The sequence below is a fragment of the Equus asinus genome, chromosome 12, assembly GCF_041296235.1.
Source record: "Equus asinus isolate D_3611 breed Donkey chromosome 12, EquAss-T2T_v2, whole genome shotgun sequence".
Lineage (NCBI taxonomy): Eukaryota > Metazoa > Chordata > Mammalia > Perissodactyla > Equidae > Equus > Equus asinus.
In genome coordinates, this window is record NC_091801.1 from 76749218 (window position 1) to 76774247 (window position 25030).

General features: G+C 46.4%; 1 long non-coding RNA gene across 1 annotated transcript; it reads left to right on the forward strand.

Annotated features, from left to right (window-relative positions):
• The first annotated feature begins 6985 nt into the window (after positions 1–6985).
• Positions 6986–23635, forward strand: LOC123290183 (uncharacterized). Its single transcript, XR_011493068.1, has 3 exons — positions 6986–7358; positions 21332–21454; positions 23519–23635. It is a non-coding gene; the product is annotated as an uncharacterized lncRNA (long non-coding RNA).
• Positions 23636–25030: the final 1395 nt, after the last annotated feature.

Genomic DNA, 25030 nt, shown 5'->3' on the forward strand with positions numbered 1-25030 from the left:
TCCTACTTCCCTTCCAAGCTGTGATCCCGAGAGCAGCCCCTGGCCCCTGCTATGATCCTCCTGTGTGCTCAGCTCCATCTCAGCATCTGTCTCTCAGAGAAGCGGGACTCAGGCCCCGGGGACCTGCTCCTCTGTGATCTCCGCCTCACCCCGCCCTCCCTCGCTCTCTGCTCCGGCTGTCCAGCCCTTCTCTTTGTGCACCTTGCCAAGCTTGTTCCAGCCTCAGGGCCTTTGCACATTCCTTCTGAAGGAATACTCTTCCCCCACCTTTGTTGGCTTCTTATCATGTAAATCTCAGCTAGATGGTCCTCTCCTCAGCGAGGCCACCCCTGACCTGACCGTCTAGAATATCTCCCGCAGTTATCTCAATACATAGCCCTGCTTTACTTTCTTCAAGGCCCTCATCACTCTCTGACATTATGTCTGTTAATTATTTAGTTGTTTATTTTCTGTCACCCACTCCTTTGGAATGCAAGCTCCCTGAGGGCAGGGACCGAGGCGGCTCGTCCACTGCCCCATCTCCAGGGCCAGCAACTGCAGTGGAACAGCATAAGTGTTCCACCTGCATGTGTTGAATGAATGCCTGACGCAGCCATATCAGAGCAGGGGTCTTCATCCTGGAGTTTGGGACATCCATGAGCTTAGATGGTGTCTCAGTGTGCTAGAGCCTCTGTAACAAAAACAGCCCAAACTGGATGGCCGAATGCAACAGGACTTGCTTCCCCACAGTCCTGGAGGTGAGAAGCCTGAAGTCCGGGGAGGGCAGGGCCGTGCTCCGGGATAGCTGGAGGGGAGAAGCCTTCCGTGCCTCGTCCGGAGTCAGGTGGCTCCAGGTGCTCCGTGGCTTGTGGCTGGTCCACTCCAGCCGCTGTGCCCGTGGTCGATTGTCTTTGTCTTCACGGGGCCTTTTCCTCCTCTCTGTGTCTCTTCTTCTGTCTCTTACAGGGACACGTGTCATTGGATTTAGGACCCATCTGGATAATCCAGGATGATCTCATCTAGAGATCCTTAATTTAATTACCCTGCAAAGGCTGTTTCTTCCAAATAAGGTCACCTGTACCAATTCCAGACACTGGGATGTGGGCGTACCTCTTTTTGGGCCACCATTCAATCCACTCCAAATGGGAACAAAACTGCATCTTTATTTTCATTAACTTCTAGCTGAAGTTGAGGATTTCCCTCAATTATGAGAGTAGACGACAAGCCACAGTCCCATCAGCAGTGCCTGGGACCTGTCACCTGATGGCGCAGATATTGCCACCATGGGACTGAAGGATGCTCATGGATCCCTCAGAAACACAGTCCTTCTCAACCCCCCACTGGCCCTTGTTATTGGATGCAATAATAGAGGAGCCCGCATATTATTATTTTACCCGCTTGTTCTTAAACTTTTTTGATAACTGCATTGCATTATAATTGGTGTTTCCCTAATCTGGTGTATTTTTTTTTTTTTTTTACAAGAAGGGGTCCACAGGGGTTTGCATGCATCCGAGGGGGCTGTGAGCCTCTGGATAGATGGTTTCTGAGGCCTCTTTTATTTTTCACCTTCACAGGTTGGGCATATTTTTAGGTCACGTGTGCAACAGCATCAGAGGCAAGGAAATGAGCCCTGAGGTTCTGAGACTCAGGAGCAGAGAGCTGGGTTTGGAGGGAGAAAATGCTCCATCCACATGGCACTCTCCATCTCCCACGGGATGGCTCCTTGTCGCTGCCTGGTCTTGAGGGAGGGTGGGGCAGCGGCTGGAGTGGAAAGGGCTCAGGACCTTGGCATCCACCAGAAGAAGACTGTCGAATTCCACATTAGAGCCCCCGAACCCACAGCTGGCCGGCGAACGTTCACGAATGAGGGGACACACAAAGGACGGTCTGTTTAGTGGACCGAGATCAGCAGAGCTCTGGTTCAGGAAAAACGCCACCGTGGACAGCTCAGACCTGGCCTCTGGAAAGCTTCTTCCCATAACCAGACGCCAGTCAAGGCCAAGACAGCTCTTTGGACGCAGAACTGCCCTCATCACGGCCTCGTGACCTGCAGCTGCTCCGATGCGCCCTGGAATCAGGCAGCCGTGGTCCATTGAAGTGGGTGATAAACATTTCATTCTCTGGGCTGAGGGGCGCCACCGGCTCCTGCTTGCTTCCCCAGCTGTTGGCAGCTGTGCTGAATTGGTCTCTCCATTAACTGTGCAGATGATGTCAAAGCCACGCAGACCAGGTCAGCATTACCATCTTGCCTGCACAACAGATGAGGTGACCCTCAAGACCTATGCCCGTCTGCCCAGAGCTTCTTGTTCAACCCGAAATATTTTGAAGACAAGGATGTTGAGCTGTAAAGAGGGGCGGTGTATGATTTCAAATATGAACTGCATACCTGCTGTGCTTGGGGTACCCGTGAGCCTAACTTGGAAGGACCCGTGCCGTGCGTGTCCCTGCCTCGATCAGAGCTTACGGCGCTGGACCTGGAGGGAGGCACAGCCAGCTGATAAGGATCCCACGAAAGTCCCGTGAGCTCAGCTTCCTTATATGAGAAATGGGCAAAAAAGACTCCCTGATTCTTCCTACCGTCCAGGGTCCTGAGGAGCTGGATTGAGACAGTGAATGTGAACTCTCGCGTGACCTTGAAGAGCTGCCCATGGAGGGGTGTTTGCATCACTGTTTGTCTTGGCTCTGGGCTTGAAAGTCACATAATTAGGGAGCAGCGTTGCAGCCTCCACAGTAGCCTTCCATCAGTAGTCCTGTTTACTTCTTGTGGGCACCCCCGATTGGGTTGTGTTTGTGTGTCAACCATGCCCCTCTCCCCAGAGTGACCCTCCTCCCCATGTCACTCATGGTGGTTCCTTCCCCTTGCTGGATGTCCAGCTAGGTAGAGGCATGTGACAGCTGCAGAGAATGAGACGGTAGGGGAAGTCTGCTTGGACACTTCTCAGAAAATGCTCCCGATTTTGCAAAAGTAACTCAAGATGGGAATTCTCCTCTGCTTGCCTTTGGACATGCCATGCAAAGACAGCTCAGATAGCCATCTTCAAACTAAGAGCCACCTTAAAACACAGTGGCATTGTCAACATGCAAAAGTGGCAGAGGGAAAGATGGAGTCTCAGGGCTTGTGACAAGCTTGGTAAGCAGGTGAATTAACATTGGAACCATTAACCTCTAATTTCCTTGCTCTATGAAGTTATGCCCTTATTGTTTATGCCATTTTAGTTGGATATTTGTTTGCCTACATCCAAAAGAATTTTAACAGATAGTGAAGTGCGTTAGAAGCAGGAGAAAATTGTGTCTATATATTCGAATAGTCTAGAAAGGAAAATTTAGTGCATGGGTTTTGCGACAGCTATTAGGTCTATCTCAGGATGTTTTCCCCTTACTTCTGGGTTCACAGCTGGGATCTGGATGCTGAGCCTGGTAGAAGCTGACCCTCAGCCCAACAGGAGGGTATAAAATAAACAGAAATGTGTGGAGCAGTGATGGCTAAAGATGCCACCTTGACAAGCTCACCTTGACCCCTGGAGCTCTGACCAACACAGTCATGCCAACGGCTTGGATGCTGTGAAGGGCAGATCCCCCTGTGTTTCCATTAAGCCTCAATGTTCCCAGCACTTCACTCAGTTTCCATGCTGAAATCATTATCAGTTAATACGGTGATGCTTATTAACACGCGGTGACGTCAATTAACGTCAGTCTACTAATGCCTCCAGGTGCCAGGTCTGATGCCAGCTGTTACACTGTGTCTTCTCTCTGGCCCTCCCAACAATCCTGCAAGGTGGGTATTATTATGCACATTTTACAGGACATGATCCCAAGATTCAGGGACTCAATTCATGTGCCCAGAGGCCCGCGTTTTGATGGGAAATCAGCAGAGGCAGGACATAACTTCTAGAATTCTCCCCGATTTAACTGCTCAGAATGGAGCTTTGCAGATGGAAGTGTCTGTTTTGGATTTGCTCCAGTTCTTGGATTATTTTGGTATAAAAAAGAAACACCAACCTTTGTGTCAAGGCCCTGAGATTGAATCGTCATCTTTCCAGTGAGGCAGGGACGGAGGTGGGGGTGTTGTCATGTCGTGGGGTGGTTTTCTCCTCTCCATCTTAGTTTTTTATCTCTAAAAGGGTGACAAGAGATTTTCACATATTGAGGTTTATGGGGTAATTTTTCAAGGTCAAAACTGATTCTGCTTGACCTGAAAAGCTTGACTTACAGCCTTTCGATCGAACATACATTGTAATTCTGCTTCTGCATTAAAGAAGGTGCTCTCTGAGGATAAGAATGCGTGCTTCCTCTCCTACAGCCTATTGCTAACCCTTTCCAGGGTCATGTTTACCTGCTAATCTGCAACTGAATACCTCTGGCTCATAATAGACAGGGCAGTTAGAAACTTGGCCAGGGTTACATGGCTAGTGAGTGTTAGAAATGGAAACTCAGCTCATAAAATCATAAACTCACGATGCTGTCCTGCTATGTCCCTCCTAGAGGGACTGTGAGGATGAAATAGTTGTGAGGTGTTGATGCAAATAATCCACCACCAATCTATAAGTCAAAATTGGGGTGAGTTTATTATGAGCCAGAGTGAGGATTATAAACCAGGAAGGCCTTAGAAGGCGTTCCCCAAAAGCATGGGTTTCAGTACAGTCTTATATCCTTTCAGAACAAAGAACATACATCAAACACACCCAGGATACATTTCCATCAGAATTTCAAAGAGGTATTCAGTTACAAATTAGCAGGTAAACATGACCCTGGAAAGGGTTAGCATTAGGGTGTAGGAGGGGAAACATGCAATCTTATCTTCAGAGAGTGCATTCTTTAATGATTAAGCAGATGTTCAATGTATGTTTGATAGGCCATAAGTCAGGCTTTTTAGTTCAAGCCGAATCAGTTTTGAACTCAAATAGTTACACCATATACCTCAATATGTGAAAATCTCTTGTCATTTTCCCCTTTTCATCAATAATCTTTGATTGAAAGCATTGCTGATCAAAATATTGTCCCTCAGCACCAGGGTGGTTGCTCCCTGCCCTGGGTCCATCATGTCCCTTGATGCTAGGCTGTTATTGCATTGATTTGCCCAGTTATCCATCTTGGGAGGAAATAGTCAGATATAGTGGACAAGCACAGGGATATATATTAACAGGGGAAATGTTTCATAGGCTGTGTAACTTGTCAATTGTTTTCAGATTATCCCACAAACGTTGCACATATGCTTTTCCATGACTTCCTATAGTTACATTGTTTATAACAATTATACTCAAAGATAAAGAAAACCCTTTTATAACCTCTTTATCAAGAACAGATCAAAAGTTCAAGAAAATTATCCTTTTGAGAGAAAAAAACAAGTTTTAATTTTGCACGAGCTCATGTTTGACTTTGGAACTCATTTGCTTATTTGGATTTACTTTAATCTTAGCCAACTTGACCAGGCATAAAACTCCTTTCAGAATTTCTCTTTCACAAACCTTCTACACATTTCTTTTTGCCTTCAGAATTTGTCCCATGCTTCCTTTCCTCCCTTCTAGTATTTTAGGACAAATTTATCTTCCTTAACCCAATGAAGAAAAATACTTATATTCTTTATATCTTCTTTGCTGAAGACATATTTTACTTTCCTTGTATACAGAGCTGTTTTTCTTATTAATTTTTTAGTATCTTTAAATACATATATTAATTAGAATTCTTAACCCTTACAGACCCAGCAAAAACTAAAAAGTAATCAATTGCGAACTGTCTTTTATGTCATCATTCTAAACACTTTTCATAATTTCCAGAAGCATGATACTTCATAGTAATAAAACACAAGGTGTGTTTACTAATAGACCCAAACACTTTTTAGCTTCTCTGTAATAAGAAACCAAAAGTAGATAAACTTAGATGCATTCAGCAAAATTGTTTCAGTATTTTATCTCATGTGAAAATGACCCAGATACTCAAGTTTTTATCATTTAACTTAATTTAGTAAAACTCTAAAGTTACTAGAAAGAATTTGGAAGCTGTTTTTTTCAATTTTTCAGACCATAAAACATAATTATTGTCCTCACAAACTCCTATCCATTTTTATCTATCTAAATCATTTGTTTCCAACAGTTATGTTCAGATTACCCCCGAAAACTTCGTGAGACATTAGACAAAATTAGCTATCATTTAAAGCTATTATTTTGCTAACAAATTTGTATATAACAAATATATACAAAATTTTTTGATAACAAGAGCTTGTTTGACTAGTAAACCCAGGCTGCATGCCTGCATCATATCCAAATACTGACAACACTAAGGACATGCCTATTTCAATCCAACCAACAAACTTAAATGAGCTTTCGTTGACCAAAGATTAATCTATATCATCTTAACTTGAAAGACATTGGGTTAATTTCTATTACATTTGGAATTTAGGTGAGCACTTACTTTAAGCCAATTAAACAGAGCTCTTAATTTTGTCCGTAGCATCCAGAGGTAAAATGTCACACACATATGACATACATATAGATACACATGAACAGAGTCTCCACACCTATTGTTTTAAAATTACTGCCATGAATCAGGCACAGTAACATAAAGTTCCCTAGCTATGAATCCAAATTTTGTTTTAAGCCTTTTTTACTAATATTTGTGGAGAAGACATTCAAGGCGAGGCAATCACCCTTTTTTGAGAGAAAGGAACTGGGTGCAATCTGAACTGCCTCGAGAACTGCTTTTCCAGTCTTACAGGAATTTGTAAGTTGAAGATATCTGTGCAATTGCATCATCCTAATTTGCTTTTTTCCCTCCGGGTGCTTAGTTTTAATTTAACTTAGGGAAGAAGCCTTGGAAAGAAAATGTGTATCAGGCTCTGAATATCAGCTTCCCATTTGGCCAAATTTCTGATCCTAAGTTGCTAAATCCTTTCGAATACCTTGTCAGGTTTCAGCCAGGACAAACAGTAACTAGCTGGCGGTATTGAACCGTTCCAGTAATCTTTAGTGGAGCAGTTTCCCAGAAAATCTCTCAGAGTCTCATTAACTCATAGATTATGGGGGTGTCTGTAAATCCATAGCCTAATATTTTCCTTTAAGTACTATTTATAACTTAATTTTCTATTCGCTTTTTGCCACAAAACTTTCAATAAGATTATTTTGGAATGTTGAAGGTTTTTCTTTTTAAGTGCAGTTTTTAAATGATCTTATCTAACCAGAACGTTCCTTCTAATGGGCAGTGTAATTCCCCTGAGCCTGGCAGCAGCTTGGGAGGACCCTTAGCCATGAATGGAGTGCAACCCGCATTTCTCTCTGACTATCTCTGACTGCCAAATGGGGTGCAGCGCATTTTGTCTGACCATATTTCAGGACCTCTAACCTGATGATTATTAAGCCAAGCCCTCAGGACATGAAACAAGCTTGGTAAGATATTTTCACTGTTCTTTGTAAATAGTTACAGCTTCCTGAAGCTTTAGTTGAGCAATTGTATGGGAAGTTGGGGAGCTTGACTCTAAAAATCTCTCTGTTACCTGGCTCTTAAAAGGGAGCCCCACAGTGGCCACTGTAATTTCAAATTATCCCGGGTTATCTTGCCAGCCATTTCCATCTATCCTTATTTAATTAAGCACTTGCGAGTCACAGCATGAAGCCAGCCAGAGTTTGGGGATGAAGTTGCCCGTTTGGGAACTGGTTGGCTTTTAGAAGCTCAATTTCTTGCTTTTCCTTTAGTTTTGTTTTGCTATAAAGTCTGAACCATTCCTAGGGACAATGGAGTGGGTCAGAATTGTGCTGCTTGTGAGTGTTACTCCCTAAAGGAAGGTCGCAAACTCTCTTATGTGCCTCGGTTTCTCCTGCCAGCAGCCTAAAACCATCATGGGGGTTTGGAGACTGGTGACCAAGCCTCATAGGTGCTTCCCCAGAAGAGCCTGTAATTAATTAACGTGAATGAAGTGGAGTTCCCTATGGGACCGCTATGAGTCTTGAGGAACTTGACCCTCCAACACTCATGCTAAGGTTCTCAGTCACCGGGGAATGCCTTTTGGCTGGGAGGAGCACTGTCCCTCTTCTTCAGAGCTGAACGCATTCAGTCTCTCATTTCTCTATCAAGCAGTTTGTTCAGACTTTATGAACACAATTCCTTCCAATTTAAAGCCAAATTTAAAAGGTCAGCCAGCCCCATTCCCTCCAAAGTTCTCACTAGGCTCCCTTGGCCTAGGAAATTCCCCCTAGGTTCCTCTTACCGAGGGTATGTACCAGTACCCCCTTAAGATACCTAGTCTTAAAGTTTGAAACAGCTCATACAAACTCTAGACCATTCACATAAAATAAGGAGGTCCAGGTTTTGGGGGAACTCACCAGGGTCACCTGAAGAATGCAGTGAACTTGAGGGGGCTCAATGGGCCCCTATTGGTACTGAATGCTGGTTCAGTATAGACTCCAGGTGACCTTCGGTGGCTTTCTCTGAAATCCTGCCAACTATGCCAAGAAATATTGATGCAAATAATCCATAACCAACCTATAAATCAGAACTGAGGTGAGTTTATTCTGAGCCAGAGCGAGGATTATAACCCCGGAAGGCTTTAGAAGGCGTTCCAGAGAAGCATGGGTTTCAGTACAGTCTTATATCTTTTTGGAACAAAGAACATACATTAAGCACAGCCAGGATGCATTTCCACCAAAATTTCTAAGAGGTATTCAGTTGCAAATTGTCAGGTAAACACGACCCTGGAAAGGGTTACCATTAGGGTGATCCCCATAGGGCGGAGGAGGGGGAGCATGCATTCTTATCTTCAGAGAGTGCCTTCTTCACTTTAATGGTTAAGCAGATGGTCAGTGTATGTTTGATACGCTGTAAGTGAGACTTTTTAGTTCGAGCCGAATCAGTTTTGAACTCACATAGTTACCCCACATACCTCAATATGGGACAATCTCTTGTCAGAAGTGTGTGCAAAAGTGTGTCTAGCACAGAACTAGCATTCCACAAATGTCAGCTCACCGCGTGGTGGGGTAGCATGGTGGTCAGGGGAGCAGCTCCTCGGGTCTGATCTCTGGTCCTACGCTGGCTCCCTTGCTAAGATGTACAAAATCTTAGACAACAGTCTCATTTTCCTGAACAGCAAAGGAGGGACAATAAGAACATTCTATACATGAGGACTGCTGCAAGCTGTATGGGTTCGGTATTAGAACAGGACCGGAAAGATTTTAAGTGTGTTACAAGCACTGACATTTATTATAAACCCTCTTACTGCTTTCTACCTGTGTCATGATTATGAGTACACCCATCCCAGATCTTTTACTAGACTGTGGGATCCATGACAGTAGGGGAGATATTTTATTTACTATTGTCTCCTTGCAGCCCACAGCATAACCCGGCATAGAGTTGGGTTGGGATGTTCATTCGAAATAAGGTGAATTGAACACACGCGCGATCTGGGACGCTTGGGATCCTGTGACCTCTTCGTGGCACAGGAAGTTCATGGGGCCAATGATTAATAAAGTCCTTCCCAAGCAATTCGCTCACATCACTGGCTCCACTGCAATAGATGGACGCTGAGTGTCTGAGTGTGAGCAGGAAGGGGGTCGAGCAGAGAAACCTGAGACTGAATGCCCTTTAACATCTTATTTAGCTTTGACACGGAAGGCATTTGTCATTCATCTCTACGTTCATTCAGTCACCCTCGGGGCGCGTCCATTCCTGTTTATTTCCTCCAGGGAGGCAAAGCTGCACTTCTAATCACTCCTTCCTTTCTTCAGCTCTCCGAAAGCAGAGACCCTTCAGCCACGCGGGCATGGAACACCCTCGATCCTTGGCCTCAGGGAGAAGCCAGGCTGTGCATTCGAAAGCTCTCTTTTCTTTCCCTTTGTCAGCAGCTTCTTTTACCTTGAACCCCAAATGTCTCTCTCAGGCTCCCCCACCCTCCTGCACAGCCACTGCCTGAGTCCACCCTCTCACCGCTTTCTCCCGTGTCCTGCAGCAGCCTGCTCTCTCTGCCGGGCCTCGCTGCCTTCAGTCTGGACTCTCCTCGTCCATCCTCCATCCTGTGGCCAGGGCGGTCTTTCTAGAGACCACCTCTCTCTTCCCTGCTTGAAAGGCTTCGGTGATTTCCACCTGCTATGTGCCAGGCCTTGGAGAGAAATCATTGAGAAGACAGACAGCCCATGACCTCGTGGAGCCGACTGTCTACTCTGTGTTTAATTCTTGCACACGATTGTGACTATTTCCACCCATCAGACTTCCAGGGGAATTGGAGTGGGGATGCAGGGAAACCTTCCTAGTCAAGGTGGAATAACAGGCAGCCTTGGGAGTTGTCATGTGGGCTGAATGCTGACACGTGGAGCAATTAGCCAGGCTCTGCAGGGCACACCGGGGAGTGGGAAGTGCATGTGCCAGGGTGGATGAGGACTGGGCGCGAGCATCCTGTTCCCACAGCACTGTGTGCCTTGTCACCCTGGATGACAGTCGCTGGCTTATTTGTGTGCGTCTGTCTCCCCATCGTCCCCAAGCTCCCTGAGGGCAGCGGCTTTGTCTTCTTTTGCATCCCCAGTGTTTAGCGGGCACTCAATACATATTGTTTTAAGCGATGACTAAATGAAGAGATGACGACTCTCTCTTTCATCCCTTCGTCATTCATGGCAGCTCCCCTCCCTTCCCACTTGTTGCCTCTCTGCTCAGAGGTGGGCTGAGCCTTCTTCCTTCTCTCCTGGCCCAGGGCCACCTTTCCTGAGTCAGACACAGAGAATTCAGAGCGAGCAGCAGCAGCTGGCTCTGGATACAGAGGTCTGCAAATGCTGCTGTTTAAACGTGGTTTTAGTGCTGCGCTCTGTCCAGTCTGCCTCCCAAGAGAACATGAGTTAGAGTGGTCCATAAGCAGCCGGGGTGCGTGTGCGTGTGTGTGTGTGGTGTTGTGTGTGTGTATGCATGTGATGTATGGTGTGTGGTGTGTGTGTGGTATGTGTGCTTATGTGATGTATGGTGTGTGGCCTGTGATGTGTGTGTGTGTGGTAGTGACATGTGCATGTGTGATGTGCATGGTGTGTGCGCATATGTGCTGCATGGTGTGTTTATGGCGTGTGTGTGTCCGGTTCTACATGTTTAGTGGTGGTGAGATTGCAGTCTTCAGATCCAGGCTGTAGGTTCTAATGACTCACGTTGCCTTCTATGGCTCTGTGGTAGCTTGGCCTCTTGGATCCTCCATTTCCTCCTCAGTGAAATGGGCATCAATGTCTCCTCAGAAAGGCAGTTGTGAGGATGAGAGAGCCCGTCTTGAAGCCCTAGCATCTCAGGTTTGATTAATTCCACTCTGAGCTCACCTGCTGCGGTGCTCAGGGCCCCACCTCAATCTCATGAAGTCCCTGCAGCGTCAGGTATGAAGCCATCAGCCAGCCCTACCAGGGCCCCTGAACCAAGGCCAGGGCCGACCAGAGCCAATGGCTAGAGAGCTGGCAGTGTCCCAGTGAAGACGCAACGTCCATCCTGATTTCTTCTTAACAGGCCTTGGGGAGGGGCTGGCAGAACTTGGCCTTAATGGGAGGCCACAATGGGTGGTTGAATCCACTTGTCTTCATGGGGCCCCGTGTCTGGAATCATCTGGTCTAGCGCTGAGGGCTCTGAGGCCAAGGTCACGGAGGAGACCCCTGAAGGGCCAGTGCAGCTCCTTCCTGTCTAAACCCACGCTTCCCCCCAGGCCCTGAGCAGCGTCCCGGGGAGGATGAAATCAGAACAGCTTACTCTCTGTGTGAGTCTGTTAAGTTCCAGACATTGGAGCAGATGCTGCGTATTATAACGTTTATTCCGCGCAGTAGTCCTTGAAGGTAATGGGCCTCAACTGGGGGTTACTTTCCCCCTAGGGGACATCTGTCAACATCTGGAGACTTTTTGATGGACAAAAACCACATAATAATCTTAAAATGCAGAAAAAACATCTGACAAAATCCCAAACCCCTTCATTATAAAAATGCTCAACAAACTAGAAATAGAGCTTTCTCAACCTGATAAAGGGCATCTAAAAAACCCACAGCTAACATCATACTTAATGGTGAACAGTGGAAAGTTTACCCCTTAAGACCAGAAACAAGACAAGGATGTCCACTGGCACTACTTCTATTCAACATCATATTGAAGGATCTAGCAAAGACAATTAGGTGAAAAAATGAAAATACAAAAATAAAAGATATCCAGATGGCAAAAGAAGAAAAGAAGATACCAAACCATCTTTCTTGGTAGATGACATGATCGTGTACATAAAGATCCTAATTAATCTACTAAAGAACTATGAGAACTAATAAATATCATCAAGTTTGCATAGTATAAGACCAATATAAAAAAATGATTATATATCTATACACTAGCAATGAACATTCCAGAAATGAAGTTAAGGAAATGATTCCATTGATAATGGCATCAGAAAGAACAAACTACTTAGGAGTAAATTTAACAAAAATGGTACAAAAGTCATACTCTGAAAACTACAAAGCATTGTTGAAAGAAATTAAAGAAAATCTAAATAAATGGAAAGATATTCCATGTTCATGGATCAGAAGAGTTAATATTGTTAAGAGGCAATACTCCTCAGATTGATTTACATGTTCAACACAATCCCAGCTGACTTTTTTGCAGAAATTGACAAGCTGCCAACAGAATTGTTATGGAAATTCAAGGAATTCAGATATGCAGAATAAAGTAGAAAAAAAAGGAACAAAATTAGGGAACTCACACTTCCCAATTTCAAAAGTTGCTACTGTTAAAAGACAAACTGAAGTAGATTAAAATTTTCAAGAGTTTATTTGAGCTTGAGTTGATCTGAATCAGGCTGCACCAAACCCGATGTGGTGGGGAGCCAGGGGGGTGGGGGAGAGGTTTCTCTTGAGAAGATGTGGAGGCAAAGCAAGGAAATTATTTGACTGGCTACGGCTTGAGCAGTTGCCTTATTTGGGAAAGCCCAGTTGGCTCTTTATGATCGGTTCTTAAATTTCATTTTCTCGGATTCCAGTGCATTGGTTCCGGCTTAAGTTTTGGTTCACCCAAGTAGGGAACCCAGGCATTAGGGCCACCTCAGTCTACTGGGCTCCTTGTCTAATTACTTTAATACTACAAATCTACAGTAACCAAGACAGTGTGGTGCTGACACAAGGATAGAGACGTAAATCAACGCAACAGAATAGAGAGTCCGCGATTAAATCCTCACATTTTTCGTCAACTGATTTTCAACAAGGGTTCAAAGACCATTCAATGAGGAAAGAATATTCTTTTCAGCAAAAGATCCTGGGGCAGCCAATATCCACCCGCAAAAGTGAGGAGCTGCGCCTCTGCTTCACATCCTACGTAAGCACTCTCTCAAAATGGATCACAGACCTAAGTGTAAGAGCTCAAAGTGTAAACGTCTTAGAATAAAATATAGGACTAAATCTTCGTGACCTTGGCTTAGGAATGCCTTCTGAGAAAAAAGCCTTCTTAGAAATGAAATCCAAAGCACAATGACAAAAGAGGTAAATTAGACTTCTTCAAAATTAGAAACTTTTGTGCTTGTAGGATGCCATTAAGAAAGTGTAAGATGATTACTCAGCCATAAAAAAGAATGAAATCTTGTCATTTGCAACAACATGGATGGACCTGGAGGGCATTATGCTAAGTGACAGAAGTCAGACAGAGAAAGTCAAATACTATATAATTTCACTTACATGTGGAGTCTAGAAAACAAAACAAACAAACAAAACAGAAAAGAAACAAATTCATAGATATAAAGAACAAACAGGTGGTCACCAGAGGGGAGGAGAGTGGGAGCTTGGGTGAAGGGGATTAAGAAGTACAGACTTCTAGTTATAAAATAAATAAGTCATGGGGAGGTAATGTACAGCATAGGGAATATAGCCAATAATACTGTAAGAACTTTGTAAGGTGACAGACGGTAACTAGACTTATGGTGGTGATCATTTTGTAATGCATAAAATGTTGAATCATGATGTTGTACACTTGAAACTAACACAATAGTGTAGTCAACTATATGTCAATATAAAAATTTTTTTTAAAGTGTAAGGATGACCTACAGAATGGAAGATTAGATTTGTAAATCTTATGTCTTAGAAGGAACTTGTATCTAGACTATGTATATAAAGAACTCTCACAAGTCAATAATAAAAAGACAAATGACCCCATTTAAAGAATGGGCAAAGGATCTGAATAGATATTTCTCCAAAGAAAATACACAAATGGCCAAGAGGCACCTGAAAAGATACTCAACATCCTTCGGCGTTAGGGAAATACAAATCAAAACTCAATGGTATACTGCGCCACATCTACTTGGATTATTATAATAAAAAATACAGATGATAACAGGTGTTGGGGAGGATGGGGAGAAACTGGAGGCATCATACACAGCTGGTGCAGGTACCACTGTGGAAGACAGTCTGGCAGTCCTCAGAGTGAAACACAGAGTTACTGCGTGACTCAGCAATTCCACTCCCAGGTAGATACTCAAGACAAAGGAAATTTATATTCACACAAAAACTTGTTCATGAATGCTCATAACAACATTATTCATAATAGTCAAAATGTAAAATCAACTTAAATGGCCATCAACTGAGGAACAGATAAACAGAATGTGGTGTATCCATACTATGGGATATTAATCGGACAGGAAAAGGAGTGAAGTACTGATTCATACTACAACTGGGAGCATGCTGTGTGCATGGAGGAGCCTGGAAGACAGTGTGCTCCTGAAAGAAGCCAGTCACAAAGGACCACATATTAGATGACTTCATTTTTGTGAAATGTCTGGAATGGGCAAGTGTGTAGAGACACAAAGTAGATTAGTGGTTGCCTAGGGCTGGGGGAAGCGTGGGTTGGGAGTAGAGTGACAGCTAAAGCGTACTGGGTTACTTTAATGAGTGACAAAATGTTTTAAAACTGATCACGGAGAGGCCAGCCCCGTGGCCGAGTGGTTAATTTCATGCGCTCCGCTTTGGCACCCCAGGGTTTTGCCAGTTCGGATCCTAGGCACGGACATGGCACCACTCATCAGGCCATGCTGAGGCGGCATTTCACACAGCACAACCAGAAGGATCTACAACTAGAATATGCAGCTATGTACTGGGGGCTTTGGGGAGAAGAAGAAGAAAAAAAGATTGGCAACAGATGTTAGCTCAGGGCCAATCTTAAAAAAAAAAAAGGACAAAAGGCTCAATTCCTCTTAGCTATTAAAAAAAAAAATTGATCATGGTGATGGTTGCACAATTCTGAATATACTAAAACCCACTCAATTTCTTACTTTAAATGGGCGAAATGTATGGTATGAAAATTATACCTCAATAAAGCTGTTAAAATTAAAAATCAGGGGCCCGCCCTTGGCGCAGCGGTTAAATTCTCGTGCTCTGCTTCAGTGGCCTGGGGTTCGCGGGTTCGGATCCCGGGTGTGGACATGGCACTGCTTGGCAGGCCATGCTGTGGCAGGCGTCCCACATATAAAGTAGAGGAAGATGGGCACGGATGTTAGCTCAGGGACAGTCTTCCTCAGCAAAAAGAGGAGGATTGGCAGCAGATGTTAGCTCAGGGCTAAACTTCCTCAAAAGAAAAAAAAAAAAACCTAAAAATCAGTCCTCTATGTTCTAAAGTGCAGGCTCGGTCCTGGCAGGGGGCGGCTCCTGGAAGCTGGTTTCTTCTGAGAGAAGGGTGAGGGTCCGGGGACAGGATCCTCCCTTTTTTCCGCAAGTGCCGACAGGGGCTCTGGGTTAAGTGCAAGTGTGTCAGTGACCTTTCCGGGGACTCCTCCTGATCCCCAGATCTGCCTCCTGACCTCGTTTCTGGTCAAATGCAGGTTTTTCCTGAGGGCCAGGGGGTTCAGTGCCTACTCTGAGCACATGACATGGTGTCCTGAAAACAGTGGTGGGCTTTGGAGCTACACAGCGTTGTGGCTACACAAAATTGCCTTGGAGTTCAGCTCAGCCATGTGGAAGCACCGAGGCCCTGGCTGGTCACCTGGCCTCAGCGGGATGCCATCTCTTCATCCACAAGTTCAGGAGAAAAAGATGCAACCTACAGCAAGTTTGAGAGAGTTGACCAGATGCTCCTTCCAAGTATGGAGCTCGGGATCTGGTCCTTTGGGAATGCTCAGTTGTCGTCTCTTCATCCTTGGAGGAAGATGGAAGATGGTGGAAAGGCCAGTGCTGCTTTAAGCACCCAGAGGAGATCATTTGAGACAGCGAGGCCAGCTCATCTATTCTCTTATAATAATGATGATGCTGATAAAGAAACGACGTGTCTTGTCAAGGGCTTTTCTGTTTTTGAGAAGGTTTGCACATCTAACTTGTTCAATGCTGGCTCAGCCCCTTGCCAGGAGCCTGGGACGAGGATCAAAAGGCAGCCTTTGGAGGACTTTCAGGACGGTGGAGCTGGCCAGAGACAGCCCAAGGCCTTCGTGCTGGCTGGACCTGGCCTGGGCACCGCTCCAGGTGCTCACTCTGGTCTCCGACCTCCCGCTGGCTCCAGGCTGCTTCCCTATCTTCACTGGCGCATTCCTCAGGCTTGGAATGCGCAGTTTGGATAAGTCCAACTGATGCTGAGTCCTTGGGAGGTCAGGGAATCTGAGGCCCGAGAGTCATCTGTCCAGTGACGAAAGCCAGATGCTGTGGAGGAGACGGAGCCAAAGGGAAAATGAGAAGTTAAAAGAAAGGGCCAGGAGCCCAGATCCCTCCCCCTCCACTGGGCCCAGGAGGCGGAGGAAATGCCTACAGCGCTGCTCCGACCTGCTGCAACTCCATCACTTTCTTCAGGCTGTCATTCGGAAGAGCATCCTTAACCAGCGCCGAGCCCCTACTGTGTGCATCCAGCTGCACCCTGGGAGGGACCCAGGAGGGGCAGGCAGAGGCCTGATCTCAGGGAAAGGAGCAGTAGATTTACATCTGGTCCAGGCCCCTGATCTTGTTGCAGGTGGGTGGCAGATTCTGTGTGTTAGTGGCCGTCCCTGGACCCCACTCAGGAGTGCTCCTATCCACCACCACTGTCTCCAACAACACAATGCAGCAAACGCTTACAGCAGCTCTCATATACTAAGCTTCTATGATATGCCAGAACTGACCTGGTATTTCGTATACATGATCTCATTTAATCCTTAAATCAAGGTTACGTTACCCACTTTTGCAAATGAGGAGATGGAGCTCTGAGTGGTGAGTGACTTGCTAGCTAGTGCCATGGCAGCTCAGTGGTGGAGCTGGAGTCTGCACCCACCTCTCGTTTTGATCATTGATCTGCTTATTGCCTGTGGTACCTACTGATTGTCCCCTGGCAATGAGGCCAGTCATGTGTGAGGAGTAGGGCCAAGAGGTCAGCTTAATAGCTCAAGTCTGGGCAGGCTGAGGTCAAGCCCAAGAGGTCAGCCAGGGCAGGGTGGAGGGAGCAGGGAGCAGCGGTCGGGGTCAGTCGCGACTGATGACCTGGCACCTGTTCTGTGAGGTCTCCCTCCCGCCTTCCCCCATCTGGGACTCAGTGTGGGGTGAGCTGCGGGTCACAGGGGTTTGGGATTGTATCCCAGCTCTGCTCCTTGTGAGCACATGGTTTGACCTTGGGTGAGCCCTTTCAGCTCCTGGCGCTCCCTTCTGCATCTGTAAAGTGGAGCGTCTAGTCACATCTGCTTGTTCAAGCCTGTAAGGGAGACTGGGAAATGCAGTTATTTTATTTTATTTTTTGAAGATTCTCACTGAGAAGGCAGGGTTTACTTGGAAGAGAACAATCGAGGTGTAGAGAGGGTGTACAAAAGACGTTGGACAGTCACAAAGGATGGAAACTGACAGCTGAGGAGTCAGTCAGTAGGGGCGGGACATAGGGGCCCCTCCTCCTGGGATAAAGGAGGCTCCATTGATGCTGGGGGGCTGGACAGGAAGGAAAAGGTAGTTGGCTGCCTTGTGGCTGTGGTGACAAGTGGGAGCCGTCTTTGGGATTGCCAGGCATGAGAGGGGCAGCTCAGCTGGCTCCAGAAAGCTCGGAAGCTCTCACACCTCTCCCTCCACCCCCGTGACCACCCAGAAAAATTTTGGGAACATGGGCCTGGCAAGTCAGCTAAGGGAGCTACTTACCTAAACATTTATTCCTTCGATGTAGAGACTTTTGGCTCCTTGCTCTCTCTAGACACTGTGCTAGAGCTGTACAGACGTGAGTAAGACGTGGTCTTGCCCTAGAGGAGGGCTCTGTGTAGTGAAGAAGAACGTGAGCAAACCAGAGCAAGGATAGTGTTGCCCATGATGGAAGTATGAATAAGGAAGGCTTCCTGGAGGAGGAGCCACTTGAGATGAGCCTAAATATACAAGTTTGTTTACCAAAGAGAGAAGTAAGGTGTGGAAATCATTAGAGCTATTCATCCAAGTATTATTGCCTCTCTGCTGTCTGGGCCAGGATAGGATTGCCTTCCCAGACCCTTGACTTGCTTTGGCCAATGAAATATGACCTGAAGGGAAAGTTTAAGAGACAGTGCATGGTTTGCCATGTTCTCTTCCTCCTGCTGTTGTGGTCATGGAAGCACACGACTAGATGAAACCTCTCTCAGCCTGGGGTACAGGGTGGTGGCGATGAGCAGATGCCCCCTCTCCCCCTCCCCACAACAACTTTGAACACGTAGAATGAGATATAGGGGATGTTTGTTTCTGCAGCACAAGCTAGCTCACCCTGCCTAATACATAAAAGCACCAGTCACCATAGGCAGAGAAAACAGCACCAGAAAATGCCCAGAGGTGAGAAAGTGCCTCTTGTATCCTGTGAAGCCTGAAAGTTCAGCATGGCTGTTGTATAAAGGATGATACAGAAAAAAGTGAAGAGGTGGGCAGGGCCAAATCTTGAAGGCTCTGCTAAGCTTTACACAGGAGCTGAATCTTTTTTCTTGGGAACAACGGGGAGCCATCCAGAGTTGTGGTTTAGAAAAATCTCCTTAAGTGCAATGTAGAAAATGGATTGGAGGTAGATATACCTTGGGGCCAGGAATCCAGGGAGGAGCCTGCTTTCATAGTATAGGTGAAAGGTCAGGGGAGCCTGAGTGAGAGTGTGGCGCAAGGGTGGGGAAGAGGGGAGACGCAGAGAGAGAATGCAACCAGGTCGAATCTGTAGGACTTGCTGGTGGATTGGACGTGAGAAGGAAGGAGAAGGAGGGCAGTCTTGTGCCCAAGCCTGAGCTCTTTCACCCTCTCAGCGAGCTTTCTTCTGATAAATGCGTTTGCATCCATCACCTATTTTGATCCTCAAAGGTGCCCTCTAAACTCGAGTGAGCAAGTATCGTTTCTGCTTTACAGATGAAGAAACCGAGTCTCAGAGAGGTGGCAAGATGGGTTGCTTAAAATAGAAATGCTTGAACTCAGGTCTCCTAACAGCCAATCTGTTTTCCTTTCTCTAAATCACCCTGATCTCATTTACTTAGATATTTCAGGGGTGGAAGTATTTTTTTTTGGAGGGAAGAGGGGGCAGCAGTTAGGTAAAAGGGCCTCGAAAGGAGATGGAGCTGGTGCTTTACAGCCGTAGTTATCTGGCTGATTTATCTATAAGTGCTCAGACATATGCCGCACACGTAAAAAGCAATATGCTCGAAGGAAGCACCATCTACCACAGTCTAGATTTATAAGACTCAAATGAGTGATTTTTATTCCATTGTTAAAGGCTTTTTTTCCCCCTTCTTACTCTATGAAAGTGTTCCTCACAGGGTTTCTTAAAAGACCAATCTGAGTCTCCCATGTTGCTTTTAAAATGCAATTTATCACCCACATTTTATTGGCATTCCCCTGCTTAGTAATGTGGCCTCTGTTCAAAATGGCGCACGTCCACTCGTAGAAGTATGCCAGCTTGAGATGTCATTAGTTTGGTATTTCCAGTTGTCTTCATGGTTGTTTTGGGCAGAGACCCAGGGAGTCCAGTCAACTGTGTATTTTAAAATGGCTAAATTTCTCCAAGTCAGACTCAGGGTAAAACACTCTATGGAACCTCACGGGCAGAGAAGTGGTGTGGGCCTGAGAGACGACAGCTGGGACAACACCTGGTTCCTGGCGCTCCCCTTGGCATCAACACGGGGACCTGGGCCAGCTTCTCCCTTCTCTGAGTCTGACTTTCCTCTTCTGGAAAGTGAGAAGGGTGGGAGAGGCCAGTGCCCTGACCCTTATGTATTTATTCCTCTAATTACTCATTTATTTTTTAGCTGTTGAACTCTTTCCCTCCAAAATCAAATATCATGCAGAAGCCCCAAATAGAAAGCAGATAAAAGCAAGCAGCCCTTGGAGTTCTACCCTCCTGGCCATCCTTCATTCCCATGGAAGATCTTGGGAAACCAGGCTGCGGGGAATTTTTAGGGTTAAGTGATCACTCAGGTGCCTTCTAGTTTGGTGTAAGCCTAGAAAGTTTGCCTGCAACCCACTTCGGCCACTCGGCAGCTCTGAGAGGTCGGGTGGGTCACAGAGCTGCCCGGGTGTCTGTGTGCTCATCTGTAAAGTGGGTCATTCACAAAGCACTTGATGGGTTCTGATAGAGAAAAACATCCAGCACATTGTTCAGAAACACGGGTGTGTTTAGTGTGCATGTAAATATGGAAACTTACAGAGCACTAAATATACATTCGGACTACCGAAAGCACTTTACGTGTATTAACTCATTTAATTCTTACAACGCTATGAAGAAGGCACTTTTATTTCCTCTCAGTTTACAGATGAAACTGAATCTCAGAGGCAGTGAAGAGCTTGTTCAAGCTCACAGAGCCAGTAAGTGATGGATAAGAACTCTGGCAGTTTCATACATATTTGCAACAGACATTGTCTGGAAACCTAATCCAGTCTTTTAATAACTGGGAAACTCAATCTTTTATTTTTCTGGGAAAGGTTCGTCCCGAGCTAACATCTGTTGCCCATCTTCCTCTTTTTTTCCCTCCCTAATGCCCCACTATATAGCTGTGTATTCTAGTTTTAATCCTTCCAGTTCTTCTACGTGAGCCACTGCCACAGCATGGCTACTGACAGACGAGTGGTGTGGTTCCAAGCCCGGGAACTGAACCCAGGCCACTGACGTGGCCTAGACCATCAGGGCTGGCTCTGGGAACTCAGTCTTGAACTCACTATTTTAACAATCTGATGCAGTGACCTGCTAATGTGGTGGACAGATTCTAAAGTGGCCCCCCGCCCCGTGACCCCTGCCTCTTGGTGTTTATTCCCCAGGGAGGGCAGGACCTATGACTTGCTTGTAAGCATGGAGTACAACAAAGGTGACAGGATGCTCATGACTATAATTGTCTTGCTGGAGTCTTTCTCTCTCTGGCTGGCTCGACAAAGCAAGAACTATGTTGAGGGCCCACAAGGCAGGGAACTGAGGGCAGCCTCAAGGAGCTGAGGGTGGTCTCCTGGCTCCTGCTGACAGCGAGCAAGAAACTGAGGCCTGTGTCTTACAGCTGCAAGGAACTTAACGCTGCCAACAACCATGTGAACTTGGAAGTGCCTCCTTCCCCAGCTGAGTCTACAGATGACAACACAACCCTGACCGATGCCTCAGTTGCAGCCTAGAAAGGACTCAGGTAAGCTGTGTCTGGACTCCTGATCCCAAGATACTCTGAACTAATAAATGCATGTTGTGTTAAGATGGTAAGTTTGGGGTAATATCGTTATATAGCAATAGACAACAAACACAGTTAAACTTTTGCGTTTTTTCCTATTCCTTTTCATAATAATAACAGCTGTTATTTAAAATATCCTTTTATTAAGCTAAATACTCTTATGGGCAACAGTTAAAGAGGCAAAACATTGAGGAAAGCTAGAGACAACAGATTCCCAGACAACACAATGGTTTTACTCGATGTCCTGATTCCAGGTCTGCACCCCCATTGCCTTCAGCTCTACCTTACAAGGATTGGCTTCCAGCTGCCTCACGGATGCAGCCCCTTCACCTACCACCACACAGCCTGCCCATGTCCCAGTGGAAATGTTGTGGCCAGAGCAGAAGGCACGCTCTACAGAGTGCGTACTTTCTTCCTGGCCCATGTTCTTCCCTTTTCTGTAAGCGGTTGCACTAACTTCTTTGAGGGGACTATTTCTCACCACTCTAAGCTCATGTGATTAGGTGGGATCTAAGATGAATCAGCACATAGTCCTCATCATACTGCACATCCTACTTCCCCAGCCACAGGATGGGTTCCGGGATGAACAGATGACCTAAGTGGGCCAAGGGGATTCATCTCTGGACCCACTGGGAAAGGGAAACCTGCTTTCTGTGAAGACTGCTGACTTCTGTGAGGCTCCTGTCAGCGTGGGAGCAGCCACGCGTCGTGCTGTTCAGACAGCTATCAGGGGTGATGCCAACAGGGGGGAGCAGAGTTGAGAGAAACAAGAGTGATGAGATCCTGGTGCTCTAGTTTGAAGCTGACTGAAGTGAGTCTGTGCCTAGACTTTTCAGCTACCTAAGCTGATACCTTCCTTTTATTCCTAAGCCAGTTTGAGAAGGGTTTCCATCACTAGCCACAGAAAGAGACAAAACTGCCAAGTGTTAACACCCACCAAGGGTTAACAGTCATTCCAGATAACCTCCATTGGTCCACAGAGAGGCCTACAATTTTTAACATAGGCATTAACACAGTGTTGCATTATTATTTTTGTCAGACATGTCACATTGCTGACCCCCACAACTAATAGTGACAATAATATCTACTGTGTGTTGAACCCCAGCCTTGTACCGGGCATGTATCACCAAAGGCTCGCATACCCACATGACAAATGATGGGAATAACAGTAGCATCGCTTGGCCACCTGCCGTGCATTAGGCTCCATGTCAAGCCCTTTACATCCATGAACTCATTTAATTCCTCCAACAGCTTTATGAAGGTGGTGATGACGTCACGCCCACGTTAAGATGGAGTAGATTTGAATCTTCCGTTCCACTGTAGTGCCTACATCTTTCTCACAGACACAGAGGCTGAGCAGTCATGGGGCCACCCGAGGTCCTTGCTGGCTGCCTGGAGTCATCTCTTGCTGTCTCCCAGGGCACACGAGCTGAGGGCAGCCATGAGGGGAAGCACAGAGCCCAGGAGCTGTACCCACATGTCTAGCGTCCTGCATTGGTGGTTGCTGGGAAGAGCCAAATGTTGGGCAGACACATACCTCTTGAGCCAGCAGGCCTTCTGGCATAGCAGGCTGGGAAGCTGGGATCAATGCCAAGGATGACAATGGCAGGAATCTGAGTCTTATATGGCACAGAAAGTCTAAAGCTTTCTGTAAATACACCTGTGTTTATCCTTTACCCACAGGATGCACTGTGTAGGGGCTTGGAGTCAGAAAATGGGGACTTAACTCTCTGTGTGGCCTTAGGCACACCCCTTCACCTCTCTGGGGCTCACTAGGGCCTGTTAGAAAAGCTGGCCCACCCTCGAAGCTTCTGATTCAGCAGGTTTGGATGGGGGCTGAGAATCTGCATTTATAACAAGTTTCCAAGTGATGTTGCTGTTGCTGGTCCATGGGCCACACCTCGAAGACTACTGGTTTACAATGACAGACATTTACTTCTCAAACACAGAGCTGGGAGCACGCACAGAACTCTGCTCTAGGCTGTGGATCGCGTCCAAGTCAGCTGCATCTGTTTCTCACTCCAGGACGCAGGCTGAGGGAGCAGTGGCTCCTGGGCACGACTTCTGACGGTGCATGGCAGGAGCACAGGAGACCAAGCTAACCCAGCCATGCACACTGAATGCTTCTCGTCGGACATGGTGTAAGTCTCATTCCATTGGCCAAAGCAAGCTACAAGTTCAAGGCCAGCCTCGGTGGGATGGGAAAATATGCTTCTTTCATGGAGGTAGTGGGAGGGGAGAGTAAATATGCAATTTATAAAGTAGACACCGTTATTTATTTCCATTAGGCAGATGAGAAAACTAAATCTCGGAGTGGCTAACTGACTTGTCCGAGATGGCACAAATAGCAGAACTCACATTTGAACCCAGAGCCTGTCTGAAGTTGCAAGGTGGGGAAGATGAGAAGGGCCGATGGCTGCTGATGACAGGCTTCCTCCCCAACAGCCTTCCATAGAAGGTCCTGGTGAGGAGAGAGAGAGTAAGCTGTGCATCCAGACGCCTGGAATCAAATCGTTATTCTGTCTACCAGCCGTACGATCTTGGGCAGCCATCACTCTGTGAGTCTCCGTTTCCCCTTTTGGCTGAACAAGGGTATTAATTCTCAGCTCGCGGCATTGTAGTAAGAATTCGATACAATGAGGGTGAAGGGTGGGACTCAGAGTGCGCCCTTGGGAGGAAAAGCATTTGAAGTTTCAGGAGAATGAAACAGCTGGTGAGCCCCACCAACAGTAGAAGAGAGAAATTCTGTTGCGGGACAGAGGCACTGCCCAGTCCTCTCCCACTGGCCTTGCAGAAATCCACCTGTTCAGGAGGCCAGTGTGGCTGATCTCTGCGGGAAGAGCCTGTCTTCCCTCTAGGTTGGACTGAGTGAAGAAGTTGTCCTTTCTGAGCCCAGGACCCCAGATGAGTGTCTGAAGAATTGGAAGCTCAGGATGTTTGACTCTGCCTTGTCTCTGGCATTGTTCTGTCTGAGTCCCTCAGGACCTGGCAGAGGGCTTGGCACTGGGAAGTGCTCAGAAAACACTGTGTGAATTGTATCCTTCCCCACACTTACAACCTGCATCCCTCCCTGGAGATGGAACCTTGGCCATCTTTCAGCTATATTCAATCAGCCTTGAATAAGTTTATTTTTCCCTTGGCATGCTTTGCTCTAAAAGCTCTTTTCTTTCCTGTCACCTCCCGTCAACTTGACTACCTCAGAGGTGTAGGCCATTGTGACTGCCGTCATGATGCACCGGGCCTGGGCTTCCTGTTCTTGGTGCCACGCTCTTTCTATCACACCAAGCTTGGAGTACTGCCGTGGTCTGTTCATTCATTCATTTCTTCATGTCGTGGGAACAAAAGGAGACGATAAATCTCAAAATGAGGTCTATCTGTTTCACCTCCTCATGACGTCACAGAGGAACTAACCTAGAGAAACATCTCAGGCCCTCTCTGTTCCGCCTCCTTTTACTCTCTCCTTTCCCCAGCACCCGTTCCTTCCTGGCAAGGAGAAGTGATCGGGGGATGTATCTGGTTGGTGAGAGGCTAAAAGTG